This window comes from Monodelphis domestica, chromosome 3, assembly GCF_027887165.1.
Source record: "Monodelphis domestica isolate mMonDom1 chromosome 3, mMonDom1.pri, whole genome shotgun sequence".
NCBI lineage: Eukaryota > Metazoa > Chordata > Mammalia > Didelphimorphia > Didelphidae > Monodelphis > Monodelphis domestica.
In genome coordinates this window covers 389929067-389952178 of record NC_077229.1, presented here as the reverse complement: position 1 = coordinate 389952178, position 23112 = coordinate 389929067, and the positions used below count along the sequence as shown (strand labels likewise).

General features: G+C 36.3%; 1 long non-coding RNA gene across 1 annotated transcript; it reads left to right on the top strand.

Annotated features, from left to right (window-relative positions):
- The first annotated feature begins 22379 nt into the window (after window positions 1–22379).
- Window positions 22380–22997, top strand: LOC103096299 (uncharacterized). Its single transcript, XR_464082.2, has 2 exons — window positions 22380–22494; window positions 22676–22997. It is a non-coding gene; the product is annotated as an uncharacterized LOC103096299 (long non-coding RNA).
- Window positions 22998–23112: the final 115 nt, after the last annotated feature.

Here is a 23112-nt window from a genome sequence, read left to right as displayed (position 1 = left end):
AAGTGGCCTATTTCTTGGTGCTCTTAAATTGCTCCATATTTAAAGGAGGAAATATACAGTACACAAAATAGATTGGTCATATGAGTCTCATTAAAATAGGATGTTGAAACTTGCCTACGCAGCTCAGAAGCTATTCCTCAGATACTAACATTGAATAAAACACATGCAGCTCAGAGAGACCTTACAAGTCATTCAGCCTAATACTCCCACGCTGTGGGATCAGGCTACTGGCATCTAGATGCAGGAAGTGATTTCCTCAAGGTCACAAATAAAGTACTTTTAAAATTACTATCTTACAACATAATTTCTAGGTCCTTTTTGATTACTTACTGCAGGAAAATTCTAGTATAATTATACATTTCTTCAAACAAGTCCAATATAAGAAGATCCAGATGAAATATATTAAGTGAAAGGCATTTGCTTTTTCTATATGTGGAAAGATTTGAAAGGGGACATATGTAAAATATGAATCCCTGTTACAATGTTCAAATATGCAATTAATATACGTGTGTATGCATAATTTTTGTTTTGTCCAGACCATTATTGGGAATGAAAAAAAGGAACCAAAAAAAAAGAAAAACGGAAGTAGAAAGAAAGAAAATGAAAGGAAGGAAGGAAGGAAGGAAGGAAGGAAGGAAGGAAGGAAGGAAGGAAGGAAGGAAGGAAGGAAGGAAGAGAAAGAAAGAAAGGAAGGAAGGAAGAGAAAGAAAGAAGGAAGGAGGAAAAAAGAAAGGAAAAGAAGGAAGGAAGAAAAAGAAAGAAAGAAAGAAAGAAAGAAAGAAAGAAAGAAAGAAAGAAAGAAAGAAAGAAAGAAAGAAAGAAAGAAAGAAAGAAAGAAAGAAAGAAAGAAAGAAAGAAAGAAAGAAAGAAAGAAAGAAAGAAAGAAAGGAAGGAAGGAAGGAAGGAAGGGAAAGAAAGAAGGAAGGAAGAAAAAAGAAAGGAAAAGAAGGAAGGAAGAGAAAGAAAGAAAGAAAGAAAGAAAGAAAGAAAGAAAGAAAGAAAGAAAGAAAGAAAGAAAGAAAGAAAGAAAGAAAGAAAGAAAGAAAGAAAGAAAGAAAGAAAGAAAGAAAGAAAGGAAGGAAGGAAGGAAGGAAGGAAGGAAGGAAGGAAGGAAGGAAGGAAGGAAGGAAGGAAGGAAGGAAGGAAGGAAGGAAGGAAGGAAGGAAGGAAGGAAGGAAGGAAGGAAGGAAGGAAGGAAGGAAGGAAGGAAGGGAAAGAAAGAAAAAAAGACATAATATGCTAAATAGGAAATAAGCACTTATGCTAAGCACCCTACAAATATCTCATTGGGATCATTACCCTAAGGGACAAATGCTATTATTATCCACATTTTATAGTTAAGGAAAGTGAAGCAAACAGAGCTTGTGACTTGCCCAGTGTCACCCAGTTGGTAAGTGTACTGAGGTCAGATTTGAACTAAGGTCTTCCTGATTCCAGATTTCATTTTAGGGCTGATTCTAATTGTTAAGGTTTATGTGGAAGCAAAATCTGCCCTTAGTTATGTGGGGAGAAGAAGTAACTTATACATGGATCATATATAAAATAGGATTAAATCCACTTATATACCTCATACATATTCTTTTTAAAATAAGCTCATGACATTCTGCTCATGCTGTGGCTTATTTAAAAGCTTCAGTGTCCTGGGCTGTAAATGCTTCTTCACTTCTAGTGGCTAGGAACCCACAGGAGGTTTAAATTGAGTCCCCCCTTTTAAATTGATCTATTCCAGTGAGCTATAAGGTAAGTAAATCCCCATTCTTACCGTCTATGATAGAAGAGGGTGGATTGCTGCTGTCCAGGGTTCCCATGATATGGGCAAGAGATTAATAATTGATCAATACTGTATTAATGAACCAAGCTTGTGTAAGCTCAATAAACTTCTTATAAAAGCGAATAAGGGTTATCTTTCCAGATAGAATATAGGTTTAATCAGAGATGTTAAAAAACCTCAGGAAGATTTTTTAAAGTAAGGCAATACTTATCCTTACTTTATCCTTATGATAAAGATTGATTCCTGCTGTTATTCCCCAGCAGCTGAGATGTTTTCTTCTCTGCCTCCTTCTTACATTTGACAGTTCTGCTATAAAGCTTGTTTAGAAAAAACAAACAAACAGGAATCTGTTCCAATGTGATTGATATAAGGGGAGATTTTGAGCATGATGGAATTTCTAGTTTTTTCTCTGTGGATTTTTCTCAAGAATGCAGAAAAGTGCATCCCTTTACAGTAACACACAAGCTCCAATCCTTCCTATCCCTGCTTCCATAAGCACAGCTTCAGGGTGTGCTTCAGTGCTATATTTGTTGTATATATTTGGTGCAACAGAAGCTATGGGCAATGAAGAGCTGCTCTGCACCACCTTCCCTTCCTTCTTGGTCTCCTGCCCAAGGTCTGAAGTTCCAATCTGTCCAGTTCACTCTTGCAGTCTGGAATAAATGCCAAGCAGCAGCTGACACCAAAGACTTAATTACTTTTTTTATTGTATTTATTTCACATGCATAAAATTGTGATTTTTATTTATTTATATTTTTATTTAGTATATATTAGTTTCCTATTGTTTGCTTGTGTTTGGTCACAGATCATTTTGTGCATTTTGTTCTTATCTCCATTTCCGCCCAAAGACTTGTGATTTTTGTGCTGTTTGGCACAGAGATATGTTTTGGGGAATCGTATATGTTGTGTTCCAGAAGAACTGACTGTATTTCTATATACCTTCACCCTCCTTGTCCACCCTATCCTTGACCTCCCACAGAAAAGGCACAGTGATCTGAGAAGCACTTTCAGGGGTCATCTAGCTCAGTGGCATCCAACTCAAAGAAAACTGGGGACTGTTAACCCCCACAGAAGCAGCCCTGGGGGCAGCATATTGACCTGGTTTTCAGATGGAATGCAATCTGTGCTTTATTGTGTTTTATTTATTTTGTTAATTATTTCCCCATTATATTTTCATCTTGGTTCAACTAGCACTGGAGAGTATTGCATGCAGCCTTTGACACTTCTGAGTTCTGCAAGCTCAGCAAGGTTAAGAGATTTGACCAAGTTAACCCGGGCAGTGCAAAGCCAGGATTCAAAGCCAGATCCTCCTACTCTAGAACTGCTGCCATAGGTGTCTTCAGATTTGTTTTTTTTCCCAGGAATTCAGGTTGTGACGTAATTCTATGAAGAGAGGAAGTTCCATTTCCTATCTCAGTGAAGAGCTTTCCCTAATATCTAATTGCTTTTCAGTTTGACATTTGCCTCTTAATACACTCAGATATTTCCATGAGCCATCTATATGTCTGTCACTGCCGATCATTTTGTTCAATACAGCAAAGCAGCTTCTAATAGCATGGGCTAGGAGGTAATTATGTCCATTAGAACCCAGGAGGCATCCCTGCAATTGAATTTGAAGAAAATAAAGTGGGATTCTCCCTCTTCCTCTCTCTCGTCCCCATGAAATAGTTTTTTAAAAATTCATTTTATATTTAATAGTAAATGGATGCCTGGAAATATGACCTGCTGTCCACTCTAAACTATACATACTAATGGAAGGAGCAAGTCTTCATGAAGCAAGAGAAAAAAACAACCCTACAATCCTGGGAGTTCACCAGAGAGCAGGATCCGGTCTTAGTTATGCTTCTCATCTCCCCTAGAGCCTTGTATAATATGGTGCACACAGTCTATGCTTAATAAATGTTTGTTAAATTGATTGGAATTGTGTAGTGGTGTGTATAAAATCCAATGATAACTCATATAAGTTCATCCATTTATGGCAGAATTTTATTAGACATGGAATTCCCAAGCTACAGAAATTAGCCGTGGAAAAGAACTGAAAAGCAGGCTTGGTGTGGGGAATCAACAATGAACCAGACATGCTTTAAATCCAAATTCAGGCAAAAGGAAAATTTTATGTTAACTATTGATTCCACCAACCTTGTTTTCCTTCTCATTTCAGGATCCTGTGGGCAAGAATATGTCACTTCACTCTAGGGGCTTACTAAAAGGATGCTTCAGAATGGAAGGAATCACCACATAAACATACATCCATAAACAAACAAACAAACAAACAAATAAACGACTGAATAAATAGATGGATGAATAGATAAATAAATAAATAGATGGATGGATAGATAGATAAATAAATGAATGAATGAATGAATGAACATTCATATGTGTGTGTGTGTGTGTGTGTGTGTGTGTGATACTCTGAGAACAGAGGGAGCATTAAAAGTAGGGGAATCATGAAAGGCTTCCCACCTGAGCTGAGCTTTCAAGGAGACCAGAGATTTTATGAGGAGAGGAGGAGGGAATGCATTTCAAAGCACTCCCTGTACAAAGGCAAAGAGATGGAGCACAGAGATTGGGCAACATCAAAGAGGTCTATTTAACTGGAATGTGGAATGAAAGAGGAGACTGAAATGAACTAAGTTTAGAAAACTGACTTGAAGCCAGATTGTGAGGAGCTTTTAAGTGCCAAGCTGAGAAATTTATATTTTATCCAAGAGGTAATAGGGAGCCACTTATATTTCTTCAGCAGGGGGATAACATGTGCTTCAGAAAAAGATTTTTGTCAGCTGTGTGGACGATGACTTGGAAAGGGAACATAACAGACCATTTATAGGCAGGTATAGGGGATAAGATGACAAGTTAAGTTTGAGATGTCCAAGGGATTCAGGTGGAGATGATCAGCAATTGATTGATGATGTGTGCCTGGAGAAAGAGACTAGAATTAGATACAGAGGTATGGGAATCATCTGCATAGAGATAATAGTTGAATAAGGATTTATTGAGCGGATCTCAAATTGTTTCCAAATTTGTTTTTGTTATTAACAATAAAGATCCTATGAATATTTATTTTTGTGCTCATCTATCTCCTTTTCTTTTTAACATTTTAAGGATATAGTCTTTAGAGTGAGATTATCTGTTTAAAAATGTATGATGTTTTGTACCTTTTATTGCATATTGCCAGATTGTTTTAGAAAAAAAGATCATATCTGTTCAGAGTAATGCAAATGTTGTAGCACTGTGTTTGTTTCACTATAACTATGTTATAACTTAATTTTATGGCTTTTCAGAGTCTTCGCAAATTTGATGAATCCAAGATTATAATTAAGAATTGCTTTATTGTACATTTTGCTCTCAATTATTTTATAGCTTAAATAGTTTTATAAGAAGTTAACAATAACTTGTCCCTTCTTTTGACAACAATCTGTTCATATTCTTTCCCCAATTATCCATCAAGAAAAATTACATTTAAATTTTTGTCAATTTTTAAATAGATTGAAATAACTTAAAAGTCAGATTTATTTACTACAAAGATTTTTCCTGATGTTTCTTTCCTTTTTGTTTTTGATGTGTTGCTTTTAGTTAGGCAAAACTCTTTAAATTAATCACATTTATTTTTCTCACAATATAACACAATCTATTTCTTCTACTTCTTTTATAAAAATTTTCCCCTTTCCATAGTCACAATAAATATTTAATTATCTGTTCTAATTTTATGCTTTTGTTTACATTTAGATGATCATTTCATCTGAAATTTATTACATTATATGAGATATGGATCTCATCTCATACCAACAATTTCATTGAACAATTATTTCTGTCCTCAATGTTTTATAAAATCAAACATGAATACATTGTATATTTTGGTGTCTAATTCTAGATTTTCTATTTTGCTTCATTGTTCTATTTTTATCCTGTACCAGATAATTTGGGCCATTGGTGTTTTATGATATAATTGAGATTTCACAGCCTAATTTCTCCTTCCTCAATCTTTATCCCATAGTTACCTTTCATATTTTTATCTATTTGTCTTGCATAAATTTTATTATCAGTTTATCAACTAATTAGCTCACTTCCATTTTTGATTACATTAAATCTGTGGATTAATGTGGGAAGTATTAACAATTTTGTGTAACTCATCTTCTCTCCTTTATATTTGTCAAAATTATTTTTATGGTTATCTTTATTATATCTTGAGCATTTTTGCTAGCACAATACCCAAATATTTAACAGCTTTTGTTATTGTTAATGCTCTTTTTCTTTATAAACTCTCTGGGCCTCAGTTTCCTATTTATAAATCGAGATCATTGGAACTAATCGCACATTCATCACAATTTCAAATCTTTGATCTTCATCTCTGAAACTGAGATATAAAAGTATGGTTGATATTCTGTACTCTTAATAAAATCATTTACATTTTCAGTCAATTTGTTTTTGTCTCTTGGGTTTTCATAATATACTAACATCATTGACATGTCATTGTATTATTGTTTGCACTCCCTCCATTGGGGCAGCTTGAAATTACTTAATAATTTCTCATCCTTTGCAAATCTTGTCTATATCTTTTCATAAGTACTCCATAGAGTACTTAGAGTGCCCAAAATGCTGGAGATCCAGTTTATATGAATGCCAGTACAGCACTCTTTATACCTCCATCTTTCCTCATGACTAGCCCATCTCCTTTTCAGTCCATAGTGTTCTCAATGGTGTCATTTGCACATAAGAAGTGTTGGAAATGACATTATTTAGAAAAAGTGACAAAGGAACTTCCATCCATACACACACATTCACCTATAAACATCCATTAATATTTTTAAAAGTTTACAAGCATTTAGCTAAGCATAGCACTTATTTTTTTCATTTGTTGTCCTTTTGATTTTCTCACTTCTGATTTAGGTTACATACTTTCTCTTTTCCTTCTTTAATAATTCTCAATTTTGTTATTGAGAATTACCTCAAATTTATTAATATTCTTAAAACCTCCACTTTCCATTTTACCAATCCCATTTCTTTTATTATCTATTTTATTAATTTCTTCTATGATCACTTTTTTTGCTCCATTTTTGGTAAAGTAACTTTTTTTTATTTTCTATTTTCTCTGGAACTCAACTGGAACCAGTTACTTTTCTATGCATAATCCAAATTACAACTAGGAGCACTGGATAGAAGTTATAGGAAGGCGATTTTCCAAATAATTAAAACTATCCAACATGGAAATGTTTGCTTTGGTAGGTGGTCCTACGAAATCACCTCTGCTTCTAAACTGGAACCATGGTGGAACTTCTGAGATCAAACAAGGCAAAGCATCTTGGTAGTATAGTGAGAAGATGGGGCAAAAATTTAGAGATGGAAGCCATCTAGTCTAAATCTTTGATTTTACAAATGAAGAAAATGAACCCAAGAGGATTTGTGTGGCGTTCAACATCATCTATGCAGTAAGGAGGATAGTAAGTCAACAAGAATATTTTCAATGTATTTATTGTACATCTGACACTGTGCTAGATGCTAGAGATAGAAAGTCATGAATCTTCTCCCAGTGAACTCACAGAAAAAAGAGCAGCCTCGCAGAGATCAGAGGACCCATATTCCTGTCTCAGAAACCACCATTGAGGGTGTTTTTTCCCCCACTGTACCGCACTGACTAGTAGGGTGGCAATGCTTCCAAAGAGACCAAATAGGCTGTATGAAGAGGCTGAGGCAACAATCTGGGGTCACAGGGAATAAAGGAAAAATATCTGGGAGCTTTTTGCTCCCCTTCCTCTGGACATTATTATTCTTCTCTCTAAAGTAAGAAGTGGGGACAGGGCAGGTAGCTATTGGACAGAGGAAGAAGGGAAGAAGCCTTGGAAATGAAAAATTACAACATCAAGAGCAAATAGGGTATTCTAAAGGTCACCATCCTTTTCTAAAGGGCCATTTCTATGAAAAATAGATATAAATCCATCAAGCAGATCATCAGTACTTTCACTTTCAAGAATGAATAAGGGTCAGAGAAGATAATGCTGTTCCAGATTATTCATTAAATAAAATTTAACATAGCCAACAAAGCCCTAGTATACAATAGAAAAAGTACTATAGAAAGACTACTAAAGTCAGAGGACCTGAATTCAGATTCTCCATCTGAAACTAATTACCTATATGATGAGTCAGTGTAGTGTAGTGGATAGAAAGCTGGCCTCAAAGTCTGAAAGACTTGGGTTTGAGTCCTGTCTCTGACAGAGACAGACTGGATGACCTTGTGTGTCATTTAATCTCTTAGTGTTCTGGGCAATTCTTTAAGTCTGTAAGTTGTTGAATATATACCAACCTGGTAGGAGTTTACCTGGGAAGTCTCTATACCAATGAAATCACAGCTCTTGTCCTGACCCACCTGATACATTGGAAATTCATGCATAATATTTACCTATATTTCCTCTTAGATCTATTTTTTTTCTAAAATAAAAGCATCTATTAGGAGTTGAAGAGATACCCAGACATGTAACTTACCATGGATTGGCATTAGATTAGAATCTTTTAAGTTTATTTGTCTTATTAATCAAGATAATCAAGAACATTTTAAAAATGCAGCTTCCTAGTTTAGCTGCTTTTTCAGTGGTGAAGAAATCAATTTTCTGGTTCACAATACAGTTGTGAAATGAATAACTTTAATTTCAGTATGACTTGGAAATGCTAGCAATGTAGAAACAATATTAATAGGACTAAAATTTATGTAGGGCTTCCATATGTGACATGCTATGCATTCTCAATAGGTAACTGAAGGAGTCTCTTTCATCCCATTGCTCCATTCCTCTTGACCAACTGGATAAATGATGTCCCATAGAGATATAGAACACTAGAGTCACACCACTCCCCACTCTCCCATTCCCCAACACACACTCCTTGGGAAGATGCTTCAAATATCTCCTCAGATGTCAAGGAGTGCATCCCTTTAAGAAGCAAAAAGTGCCTTTCACATGGCTCAAAATGCTGCTTATCCAGTCCTAAGTGGCTCAGTGGAAAGCAGCATTACCTTGATCATCACTGGTCCCAGGGCCATGTATGGGTTGCTTCTAGGTTTTTCCAAAAGCCACGATTGTCAAAATTCACTTCACTGTGAAATGGAAACCAAAATCAACTTCATCTTCAATCAACCATAAAAGTCTGTTCTCAGTGCCATCATGGTAGCCTGATTCTCAGTTTACTTGGCAGCAGCAGAATTATTCCAATGAATTATCAAGGAAGTACTGATTCCCACTGAGGCAATAACAGAACACAGAAAATCAGGAAAACCAAAAATGAGATGTCTAAGGAGATAAATATCTAAGTTTTGTTTGTTTGTCTGTTTCTGCTCTGTGGTAAGACCTATTCACTATGGTTTTGCCATTAACCATTCCATAACACAGGTGAGCTGGAAAGTATTTTTAAGTTTAATTGAGGTCTCTCATTTTAGATAGTGTTCAGATTGCTTTTTTGTCCAGTGTATTAGCATCTTGTTTTGCTAGGTAAGCTTTTAGAAATAAATGACATTTATAACCTATGCAACTAGATTCACAATCTCATGCAACATGATTGAGGGATTGACATACAGAAAAGTGCTTTGGAATCGAGGAAATAGAAGCATTTTCCTACAATGGAAAAATGCTTTAATGGTAGGCAGCTCCTGTTGACTCCTAATAAAAGGCAGTTGAAGGTCATTTTTAATTCACTGGTTCTCAGTTTCCTTATCTATAAAATGAAGAAGTTGGACAAAATGATATCTAAGATCTCTTAAAGGTCTGCTTTCTGGGATTACATGGCATACTTTCATCTCTTTGTTTTATCTTTCTCTGCCACACTGAATGAGTGAGTATATGTCATCTAAAGAATTAATATAAATATATGCCGAGTCATTGTCTAATAGAGAAGTGATCCAAGAATGTGAAGATGCAGATTTAAAATGAAGAAATGAAATACATCATCAATCATATTAAAATGTTTCAAATGACTACTAATATGAGAAATGCAAATTATCATTAATAATAGAAATGAAAATTCTGACATTCCACCTTTATCTGGACTTTTGACAAAGATGAAAAAAAGATGAAAATGGAAATGTTGGGAAGCTTATAGAAGAATAAACACATTAATGTACTGTTGGTAGAATTGTGAATTAATCTAATAATTCTGGAAAGCAATTGAAAGTTATAATTAAAATGCTATTAAACTATATAATCACTGATACCTCCAAAAAGTGGTCAAAGAGGAAAAACGTTCATGTTTACCAAAATATTTATACTAAAATCACTTTGAAGTGTTGGAGCAACTCATTAGAATAGTGGACTTGGAGTCAAGAAAATTTGAGTTCAAATCCTGTTTCAGACAAATTGTGATGCTGACATATTTAACCTCTGACTGCCTCAGTTTTCTTATTTAGAAAAGGCAGATAAAATAACACCTGCTTCAGAGGGTGGTGGTAAGGATTGAATGAGATAATTATTATAAAGTTTTATAAACTATAACAGGGAATATAGCCAGTAGTGGTGGTGGTAGTAGTAGTAGTAGTAGTAGTGGTGGTGGTGGTGGTGGTTGTTGTGGTGGTGGTAGTAGTAGTCCTCAAAGTTTTATTATCTTTGTTTTACAAATGAGGACCCTTAAGCATTGTGCAACAAAATGCCTTTCCTACTCCAACTGTAAGTGACAGAATCAGGACCAGACCCAGATCCCCTTGCTGATGTTCTTTCCTCTTGGGGGCTGGGTCCTAGATTTTTCCTGAAAACATGTGTTTGAAATTGGAGCAATCTCACAATCCCAGACACTGGAGTTAGAAGGGACCTTGAAGGCTACCATGCTACCTTCACTAGAAAGCTCTAGAGTCAAAGGACTTTGGTTCAAATCCCACCTGTGACATTGTGCCAATTTGAGCAAATCTTTTAACCTCCCTGGATTTCAGTTTCCTATTCTGTAAGATAAAGGGGTTGAACTAGATGGCCTCTCAGTTCTCTTCCAAATCTAAGCCTCTTATCCTACTTCTACCCAGAGGTATGCTAGAATTAGCTAATACCAGCTTTCAAGAGCCAATTGTTAAATTTCTAGTGAGATTATAATGTGGAAATAAGCAAATGCTACAAATCAGGCTGTGTGTGTGTGTGTGTGTGTGTGTGTGTGTGTGTGTGTGTGTGTGTGAGTGTGTGTGTGTGCTTTGTTGATTGTAGTTTAGAAACTCATGAAGACAATCTTAAGGAAAAGATTACACTTAAAGTGTGGGTGCTTACAATTTTTTCCTGGAGAGCTTACCAGCATGTCACCGCCATATTGCTACACCTGACCAAGAATCTCTTCTACAATATCTCTGACAAATGGTCATGCAGCCTTTACTTGGCCAGCTCAAGGCAGCCCATCCTATGTCTGGATAATTCTAATCATAGACAAAATTTTCTTTATCAGCCTGCCTTTCTACTACAGTTTCTTTCACTGCTCCTGGTTGTGCCCATTGGCACTAGACAATTCCCCTAGAAAAGAAAAGTGCTTGTTGGGGGGGGGGGGAAGAGGAAGGAGAGTGAGGAACGGAAGAATCCCACACAGAAGAGCACTCAGCACTAATGTGCTTTTACTTAGTTTCCTCAGCTGTGTCCGCCTCCAGCTCACCTCATACCAAAGGTTACAGCGTCTAATTGCAAATGAGCAGGTCTGCTTAGTTATGAGCTAGTTGAGCATGAGCCAATCATATTATTTAGCTATTATCAATTATTCAAAACTATTCAAGATGCCACTGAAAGGACTTCTTCTGCTGCTACCTCAGAAGATACTGGGGGAGCAAGGAGGAGGTCAAGAGGGGAAAGGAGCATTCCATTTGGCCTTCTTATATTAAATAGTGCATTCGGTGCTCATTAGTGAGAAACTGTTGGATTCTCTTGTCGCAGCACCCAATGATAAGGAGAACATAAAGTCATCATCTCCCAGTGATGTTTTGTGAGCTAATGGCGCTGTTACTGGAGTAAATTAAACGCCCAACTCTGCTTCAATATCTAAGAAGGAAAAAAAACCTTCAAAAAGTAATTAGCATGTATCCCATGAGCCACTTTTTCAGAACATCGTTTTCATAGTTTTCCTTCTGCAGGTGAAATAGACCTGGTGTGCTCTGTTGAATGAAAAACCATCCGCAATGCAGTCATTGCACCTAGAGTGAAGAAGATAAATTGTGGATTAGGGCCTCAGGAAGGTGTTTAAACAACTTTTACAATGAATTTGTATAACCAGGTGCCATCTTTTGTTTGCATATTGAAAACCTGTTTGTTAAATCTGCAATGGAGCAGAAAATGGAATTTTAAAAGCCTGACTGACCTTTTTTTTTTTTAAAGAACTTGAACTGCAACTGGTACCATCTTGGGGATAATCAAGAACATTTTTTAAAATGCATCTTCCTGGTTTAGCTGCTTTTTCAGAGATGAAGAAATCGATTTTCTGGTTCATAATGCAGTTGTGAAATGCATAACTTTAATTTCAGCATGACTTGGAAATGCTAGCAATGTAGAAACAACATTAATGCAAACATCACTCCAAAAAAAATGGCCCTACACTTTCCTTGTAATCTACATTTATCTTCATAATTCAGTGTGCTAGCATCTAGTTGAATGGATGTGGTAAATCTTAAGGTAAGATTTTGGTTTCTTAATACAGTTACTATAGCTTGGTTTCTTATTCTTTTCCTTTGCCTTTAATTCATTAAAATTCTATAAGATGGCAAGGCAGAAAGAGATGAATGAACCATTTACAAACTCACTAAATATTGCTTTCAATTAGTGTTTTCATTCCATTAACATCTTGTCATGTTACTTTTCCAATTGTTTTTCTTCTTCCAATTTGTGGTATACTTGTCAAAAGGTTATGAGGTCCAATATTGCACTAGCTAGCAGTTGTAATTCTGTTTGGAAAACAAGGCTATTGATTGGGAATCTTCTGCCACAGGATTGATTCCATTAAATTCCAATTCTACAGCCGCAGTATTAGGGTGAGTTTTGGGAAAAGGAGGGCAACAAAGACAGACAGAAAAATAGTCTCTATCCTCAAGGAGTTTACATTCTACCAGGAATAAGTACAAGCTAATTTCAGATGTGTGTGAGAAAGCACCAACTAAAATTAGGAATTTCTTATAAGAGATAACACCTCAACTTAACAATGAAGGAAGCTGAGCATTCTAAGATAAGTAATAAAGAGGTGCGGGTATAGAAGAAGAGCAAAGAGCCTGTACAAGGATGTGGAGATAAGAGAATGCTGAGTTTGGAGAATAAGAAACTCATATTCCTGAGTTCAAATTTGATTTCAGATATTTACCAACTGTTTGACTCAGGGCAAGGTACTTAACTCTGTTTGCCTCAGTTTCTTCATCTGGGAAAATGAACTAAAGAAAGAAATGACAAACCACTTCAGTGTCTTTGCCAAGAAAACCCCAAATAAGGTCATGAAGAGTTGGACCCAGCTGAAACAAACGGGACAACAGCAACAACAAAGTTGTTGAACAAAATACTTGAAGGGTACTAACACGTATAAAGTCTAGAAAGACAAATCAGAACTAGATTATGGAGGATTTTCAGTACCAAGACTATGATTTTGCATTTTCTCCTAGTATTAATATGTATTTTATGGTCATTTTTTAAATAGGGCTGACTTGATCAGGTCTTGGTTTGTAGAATTGTTTTTTTCTTTTTGAGGGAGTAGGGCAACTGCATGGATAGCAGATCAGAGAAGAGAGAGACTGGAAGTGGGGACACCATTTAGGAAGTTATTGTGGTAGTGAGGTGAGAAGTGATAAAAAGCATGAACTAGGGTAGTGTCCATTTCAGTGGAGAAATGAATGGCGATGAGGGAGATAGATGGAAGAGAAGCTGTGAAGGTAGAATCAACAAGATTAAGAAACTTAGATATCCTGAAGAAGAGGGAACAATTAAGAGTGACTTCTAAATTCTGAACTTAGATGATTAGAAACCTGGTGGTATCTACTATAGAAATAAGCAAGATTGGTTGAGATATGTTTGTAGGGAAAAATAGAGGTTCTGTTGGGCTTAAGACACCCACAGGACATCAAAATGGATATACCTATTGGTAATTTGGTGAAGCGGGAATAGAATTCAAGAGAGACATTAAGACTGAATGTGCTGACTTGGAAATTATATGGAAAGAGACAATAAATAAATCTATTTGAGCTAATGGGATCATTAAAAGATGATATAAAGAGAAGGGCCTAGGACATGTCCTCAGGAGACACTCATAGTTAATAAGCTGAAGATAAATGCTAATCCTACAAAGAAGTTTGAGAAATGGTAAGACATAAAGGAGAACCAAGAGAGACAGAGTTATGGAACTGAAGATGAGACTATCCAAGAGGAAGATGTGTTAAAATGTCAAAAGCTGTAGTCTGATTGAAATGAATGAAAACTGAGAAGAGATTTTTGTATTTTCCAATTAAGAATATATTGCTTACTTTGAAAAAACCATTTCTGTGAAGTGATCTATACTGAAGGCAGACTGTGAGTGGTTGCAAAGTAAAGAAATGGAGTTTAAAAGTATAGATAATTTTTTCTAGGTGAATCTGTGAAAGGGAGGAGAGATAATAGGATAATAGCTTGAGTAGATCCTTAGCTCAATATTGGGGTTTTTTTAGATGTGGGAGAGGAAAAGAGATAGGAGTAAGGAAGAAAGTAAGAGAGGGGGAAACGGACAAGCAGACAGATGGAGAGAGATGGGAAAGAAGAAAAGAGGGAGGTAGAGAGGGTGGTGGAAAGAAAAGTGGAAAGGATAAAGAGAGGACAGGAAGAGAGGTAGAGGTATGGCAAAGAAGAGAAAAAGAGGAAGGGAGAGGTAAGGTGAAAATGAGAAAGATGGAGAGATATAAAGAACCTGAGAATGTATGACAGAATGAAAATAGCAAAATTCCAGAATCAATGGGTGGATTAAATAAAGGGTGTAAATAATGAGTTCAAATAATTGATGGATAGAATAAAGAAGATTTAGGAGAGACAAGATAGCTGTGTAAGAATTAGACTTTTCCTGTTTGGCCATGAAAGGCTAAGGTAGAAGTAGTCAGTTGAAGTTTTCAAGAGGCAAATTTAGGCTTAAGAACTTAATAACATTTAGAATTATTAAAAAATAGAAAGGGCTTCCTCAGGAAGGCAGCAAATACCTCATCACTAGAGGTCTTCAAGGGGAGTCTAGATAGCTGTTGTAAGGATGTTACAGGAAATTCTCAATCAGAAGCAGACTGAAACAGGTGACTTATGTGACCCCTTCTCCCTCTGAGATTTTTAGAGATGATGATTCTCTAATTGTCTTATTGTTTCTCTTACATCAACTAACTTCCAAGAATGAGGTACCTACATGGGAGCACTGAAAGAAAGAATCTTTATTTACCTAAATGCATGAGTTGACATTTTAGTACTAAAATGAATTTGTGATCTTTTTGACTTGAATGTTCATCCTAGTAATACAAATTGTTATCCATTCTCGTCTGTCCATACTGTTAAAATAATTTCTTTGATAAGTTCAACACAAAATATCCACCTACTTTGATAGACGTCTTCCTTGTCTCTTATCATACCTGAAGAGTTAAAGCAGGGCACTCTGGATATCTGCCTGTAATTCCTTGCTTTTGCCCTTGCCACATGATACTTTCCTCTTCTTCATCATGCATTTTTATAATGTTATCTTTTACAGTCACTCCTATTTAAAATTTGTCATTGTTTATATCCTTCACTCAAGAAGAGCAAGTGATGTTTTTAAGATGTATGTGTGTGGGAGGGAGAGAGAGAAGGAATAAGATAAGAATGAGGGAATAAGGTATAAAAGGGAAGCAGAAGAATGGAGGAGAAAAAGGAAAGAAAGAAAGAAAAATAAAGATTGAGATAGAGAAGAGAATGAAGAGAGAAAGAAAGGGAATAAAGAGGGAAAAGGAGAGAAAAAGTTAGAGGTATGGAGAGGAAGAGAAAAAGAGGAGCACACTGTGAGGTAATAATCCTCAAATCATGGGTCTTTATTACTGTAAGAAACTTGGGATCAATAAAATGGGTTTTCATTTTTCTGAGAGCAACCCAGCTCACTCTTTTCCTACTTTCTAACTCTGACTCCAGTATGTCTACAATTTGTAAATCTGTTCCACACTTACACACACACGTGTTCCACACACACACACACACACACACACACATACACACACACACTTATTGATAAGCTCTATAGGTTGTCTGATGGTCTCTTATTGGATATAATTTTTATTGAATTGTTATCAGTAAATGATGTGTTCCATGTAATAGCTTTCTTTCATTTGCGCAGTTTTTGTGCCCTAATACATAGTCAATATTTGTAAAAATTCCATAGCATTTAAGTACTATGTATACTTTTGTCTCTTCCCATTCAGTAATCACCACAGATTTATCTTATTTAACATCCCTAAAATTCTATTTAGGTCCTTAACATTTTTTTAAATTTTTGTTTAGATCTCTATGGATATATGAAATGGCTACATTGAGATCACTATTATAATTTTATTATCTATTTTTTTTCCAGTAGCTCATTAAATTTATCCTTTATGTATGTAGATACCTGTTATTATCTATGGCTTCTTTCATCAAATGTAGTTTCACTTTTATCTCTTCTATTTGTCTTTTGATGATGCCCTTCCTGAGGTCATGATTTCACATCTTTTTTTAGCATCTTTAATGATTTTGATGTATGAATGGAAAATAACTCATTGGAAGAAAGCCTTCTAAGTGGTATTTATCTTTAGTGGATCAAATAACTTTACTCAATAAGCAATATAGTAAACCTTGTATTCTCTCCATCAGTCGGCTGAACTGTTGTAAAGCTGTGGTACTCTCTTAAATAATTCTTGTCAAAGTCTTCTTTTTTCCTTTCTCAACCATGCAACTTGCAAAGGAAGTTAGAGATCTTTCCAAAAAAGAATGTGGCCCCAATTTTATACTTATATGGAATAGATATGACTGTAGTGAAGATATATTGTGAAGAACAAGCCAAGAAGCTGCAGGAATTAATGGAAAGCTATTAAATTTAATTAAATGGAAATTCAGTTAGGTTAAAATCCTAACTGAGGACACCTTAATTTGTATATTAATGACACAATAAGATTTTTTAAAAAGTGAAACAATAGATATATAAATTGGTAGTGCTGTTTTCTTTGTCACCTCTTTTTTTATATAAGAAGGAATACTAATAAGATCCAAACTCTTTTCTATGCCTCTGGCATTATTCTTTACTTCAACTATCTTGCGTATGTATCATTCCTTTAATATGTTCATAATTTTCTCATTCCCAGATAGATCTCCTCTAAATACACTTGGTTTAATGAGACTGCTTTTCCTAACTGTTCTACCTCTCCCATAAATATATCTGAGACTATGATTTTAGGGCCCAAGTGTTGTGGTTCCATAGTGCTTGATGGCAAAAACATTTATGGTGAGTTATACATTTTTTCCCATTTTTCTTCATCCTCCTTTAATTTTGGTCTTTAATTGTCACTGGAATGACTTATCTTAGTTGGATCTCTTGCCAAGCTTTCTTTTAATTAATTTTGCTTTCTTACTGCCTCTCTCTGCCATACTATTCATGATTGTCCATCATACTTCTTCATATAATTTGGTGAACAAGTTTATATTCTAAACAAGTGTTATATTTAGCTGCCATCTCTCTCCATTTAGTAGGTAAAATGGCTGCTAATTAAGGCACTTTCTGGGTTCACTAATTTTACTGATCCAGGGATATCAATTTTTAAAAAATTATAAAGACAACTGAAACAACCAGTCAAAGGCATTTATTAAACACATACTCTGTACTGGGCAAGGTGCTGAGAGCTCAGGATACGAAAAGAGACAAAAAGAAAAGTCCGTGTTCTCAAGAGCCTCCAGTCTAATCGAGTTTTAGAATGAGAAGAAGACATTACCTACTTGTGAAATTCTATCTAATCATACCTTCTAAAATATTTCTAAAAAGCAATAGAGAACCTACTATGAAGAATATTAATATAAAGGTTATGCACCCAGATATTGCATTAAATTCATCAATCAACAAGCATCTTCAAGTGCCTTCTATGTGTCTAGAGATTCAAAGACAAAAATAAAATAGTCCCTGACCTTAAGGAGCTTACATTTTATTGAGAGAAACAAGGACATATATCTGTCTATTTGGAATAAATACAAAATAAAAAGAGGTTGTTTTTAGATGGAATGATGTATGTTGTTTATGATTCAGAGATCAGGAAAAGCTGTCACGTATGATACATGAAGGAAACCAAGAATTCTACAAAGTAATGGCAAGGAAGGAGTATGTTACAGGTATGGAGAGATGATCAGTGCAAATTCATGGAAACAGGGCATATAGTGTCAGATGCTTATATATTGTGTATGGAAAGAATTTCAGTGCAGGAAGAAAGCTTCATCAGTGGGTAGCAACAAAGACTTAAAGCTGTACACTGCCTACATTAAATAACAATTAAATAACAAATAAATTTTTATGAGCTCTTCCACATTTAAGAGTCTTTTATTCTAAGTATTGTAATATCTTGAGCATTTGGCTCTTCAATACTAATAGAATCTATTTTATTTTTTTTTGTTGATGCCTCTTATTTTTTCCAGTTCCATGTAAAAACAATGTTAACATTAGTTGGTTTTTTATTGTTTTATTTTGAATTACGAGTCTTTCCAGGTTTTTTTGAAAGCATCCTGCTCGTCATTTAAAAAAAATTTTATAATAGTATTCCATCACAATCATATACTACAGCTTGTTTAGCCATTCTATAATAGATGGGCATCCAGAGTTCCAAATTATTCTCCAGAATGATTGGATCACTAACAGTTCTTTAGTGCCCCAATTTTCCCATTTCCTCTCCAACAACTGCCCTTTTTCTTTTTTACCAATCTAATAAAAGTGAGGTGGTACCTCAGAGTTGTTTTAACTTGCATTTCTCTAATCACTAGTGATTTGGGACATTTTTTCATGACTATAGATATCTTTGATTTCTTCATCTGAACACGGCTTTTTCATGTCTTTTGACCATTTATCAATTGGGGAATGACTTGTATTCTTATAAATTTGACTTAGTTCTCCACCTGTGTGAGAAATGAAGACTTTATCACAAAAACTTGGGGTAATTATTTTTCACAGTTATGACTACTGCACATTTCTCTCCAGCCTATTTCCCCCATTTATCCTTATCTCTCACCTTTTACCCTGTCCCTCCTCAAAATTATTTTGTTTCTGACAAGTGTCTTTCCTAATCTTTCCTTCTCTTTATCAATGTCACCTACCCACCCAACTTTGTCTTGTTTTCCTCCTCTCCTTCCTCCCTATTGGGTAAGACATTTTCATAACCAACTGAGTGTATATGTTATTTTCTCTTTGAGACAATTCCAATGAGAGTAAGGATCAAGCATTACCTGCCTTCTCCCCCTCCCCCATCTTCCCATACACTATAAAAGTTCTTTTGAGCTTCTCTTTTGTGGGATAATTTACCACAGTTCTTCCTCTCCCTTTCCCCTTATCCCAGGACATCCCTCTTTCTGACCCCTTAAATTTATTTTTAAATACTGTCCAATAATAATCTTTTAAAAAAATTTTTTTACAATAGTCTGATTAATCCTGACTGTGACTCCACAAGGGTCTGTGGAGAGTTTTAAATGACAGAGGAGTTTATATTTGATCCTGGAGGTCATAGGGAACAAGGAGAGTTTATTGAATAGGGCAAGTATATGATAAGATTTATACTTTCAGGGAAATACTTTGGTATCTGAGGAGGGAATGGATTGAAGTTGATAGAAACTTGCTGCAGAAAATCCAATGAGAAAGTTACTGTAATAATTTATATTTGAGAAATATCTGGGGATTTTAATGTAATACAAGTTTGATATGAGCAATATGATGTGGCTGTCAAAAAGCTACCAGAACTTTGGGCTACATTAAGAGAGGGATAGCTCCCAGGAATAAGATGGTGGCAGCCCCTCTTTATAATTTCTAGAATAGTATATTCAGTTTGGGCTGCAACAATTGAAGAAGGTGTGATGGGGAACTGTCCTAGAGAAATGTGAGATGATACAACACACCTAGGAACTCCCCAGGGCCAATCAAGCACAAACCCCTTGACTTCTAAAAAAACAAAGTTTATTTTATGAAAGGGAATAAAGGAAACTGTTAAGTAAGACCAGAACACTCTTAAAACTTACTCCACCCAACTTCTAAGTCTCCTGAGAAAGGAGAGCCTTCTGTTTCTTCTCTGGGTCCTGCCTACAGCTCCCTATTCTACCTAAAATTCTTCCCCATGCTATCTGGCTATCTTGATCTTCCCACTATTGATTAGCAAAAGAAAGGAAAATCCTGGGTTTGGCTGCCCTAAGTAACCCAAAGTAACAGATGAAAATCTTTGGATTACCTTAGTCCAAGAGGATTTCTGGCAGATGATCTCTGGACTCAGGGAAAAATGGTTTCCTCCAAATAAATTCTCTACTAAGAAGTCCCAAATTTCTCCACGAAATTTTGACCATGTTGGGGAAATCTCTCAGAGAGAACCTTTCAGTTTGGTGGAAATTCAGGCAGAGAGTCCAATCTACTTCCACCTCAGAGGAAATCCAAGAAGGAAGAAAATCAGTTATTTTCAGTTCAAACTCCCACAATTCCTTTCTCCTTCCCAAAATCCTTTCCCAGGGCTTGTATCAAAATCCCCTTCTTTTAACTACTCCTTGAAACCAATCTCCCTAACTTTCATTCCTACAAAATCATTGTGATATAGGAAATTGATCAGAAGAGGGCAAGCAGGACGATGAAGGGCCTTGAGTCAACATAATATTAGAACAGCTGAAGGAAATGTTTCTGTTTTGTATGGAGAAAGAGATCTGATGTCTATTCAATTATCTGATAGAATGTCTTGGGGGAAGAGACACTAGACTCATTCTGTTTGACCCTGGTGGACAGAAACAGGAATGATGAGTGGAAGTAGCAAAGAGGCAATTTAAGTCTGATAGGTCAAGAACCAGAAGCAACAACTCCTTAACATTTGTAGATCTTCAAAAATGAAACAGGCCACCTTAAGAGATGGTAGGTTCTTTCTCTTTTGGAAGTCTTCCAGATAGATGACCACTTGTCAGGGATATTGGTGCATAATAGAGTATGAGCTGATCTAGATGACCCGAGGCCTCTTCTGACTCTGAAACTCTGTGACAGTTTGATGAGTATCATAAAAGATTTATTTTTGACATATACTATTAAGGAATCCAGAGGAATGACTTCAGTCCATCAGGGAGCTCATTTTTCAGATATAGAAGGAATTATATAAGAATCCCAGGGGATGAAAAGGCAGAGATGGGCTGTTTCTGCCCAGGTGGTGAAAGTATTCATGTTAATGAGATCATGGATCTATCTAAATGTAGCCCTGCCTTTGGGATGTGTGATGGAGAGTCCCTACTGTTATAGTAAAAACTGTTATAGGGAAGGTCTCAGGGAAAGGTTTCAGGGAAGGGTAACAGAAGATAACATCAATAAAATATATAAGAGGGGTATATTTAATCAAATAAGGATAAAGGGAGCTGGAAGGGATTTACAGAGTGCTACTACTATTAACCCGCTCAAGTATTAAACCTAAATAAACCTTAACTTAATTAAAACTAAACTACAAGGAGTTAGCAATGTCCACAGGGCCAGATTCTTACAAACTCCAGACGGTTGGTTCAAACAGCAGAATCAAGATGTAGGGTCCTCACAAGGTCCAAAAAGGGAGAAGGTTCTTACCATTCACAATGTGAAGGGGAACACTTATTCAACCTTATTTGATAATCCAAAGTCCTTGGCAGCTCCTCCATTGGTTTCTTCAGGGAGACCAATAGGCACACCTTCCAGTCTGACTAGCTTGAGAGAGAGAGAGAGAGACAGAGAGAGACAGAGAGACAGAGAGAGAGAGAGACAGAGAGAAAGGCAGAGACAGAGAGAGAGAGAAAAAGAGAGACAGAGACAGAGACAGAGACACAGAGAGAGACAGAGACAGAGAGACAGAGAGACACAGAGAGAGACAGAGAGACACATAGAGAGAGACACAGAGACACAGAGACAGAGACACAGAGAGACACAGAGACACAGAGAGAGAGAGACACAGAGACAGAGAGACTTTCCTGCTGCCTTAGAATCCTGACTCAGCTAAGCTACGTGGAATCTTGATCTTGCACCATCCCAGGCTGCCAGCCTGCATTGCTATGCCCTGCTAGAAATCCTTTCCTACACGACCTCTGGACACCAAATTTCAGAGCAGGTGCAGCTATCCTTGGTTGTTTCCTATGTCCATGATAACGCTTTAAATTGACTATTGAACTGGAACTCTGTGTTTATGGCAAAGAGGAAAACCCAGCTCCTCCAACCTCTCCTTCCTCATGGTTTCAAGGCTTAAGTATGACTAAGTTCTAGCAGGCTGGTTGGGAGATGCCCTTTTCTCCACCAGACCACAAACCTGCTTCATAGCATTCTAGGCAAACTGAGAGCTAAGCTGGTGCTGCCTACTGTTTATATCTTTCTCCCTTTATTACAATTCTTTATAACTAGCATCTGTAAAAAATAGACTCGAATACAGGACTACAATCCCCACAAGCCTTTGCTCCACTTCCCCAGAATGCTTTGTAATCTCACGGGAATTCTGAGGTGGGCCGAGATCGAGGAAGGATTTAAGCTGGTGGCAAAGGTTTTTGGGGCCTCTCTTTGGGACTTCCGTTTTGGAGCAGACGCGTCTCTTCCGTGATGTGAGGTTATTTTGTCTAGGCCTCTGGCCTAGGCACATGTTTCTTACTTGTATATTCTTTAATCCTTAATAAACCTCTAAAAAATATAATACCCCTTGCAGAGAGAAACTAATTTCTACCTGCCTCAGTCTCCCCATATTCCTAAATTTTAATCTTTACACATACATCTGCCTCATCCCAGGTGCCCAAGCAATGGGGTATCAGTTACCAGAGGAGGTGCAGGAGCAACAGCAGCTGCAGAGGCAGCATTATTGCCAGAACTGACAAGAAAGAATTTCCTACGATGAGAACCTACCCAAAAGAAAAGAGTCCACTTAGCCTACTTGGAATTGATTGGGTTGTACTCAGGAGAGACAAAATGCAAGCTATCTAATGAGCAGTACTGTTATAAATGTTTCAGAAAGGCTTGAATACTAACCTATCAACTGATTATAATCTTTCTATGATTGTTGTTTATCGTTTACTTTCCTGTATGACAATAAAATTTGCCATTCCATTCCTGATTCAATTTTGTTCTCTGGGTACTTTTATACTTTTCCACTCTTTTCTTTCAACCCTACTCCCTGGAGAGGACCACTTAGGCTAGAGCCAAAAATATGTTGTGTTTTTTTTTTTTCC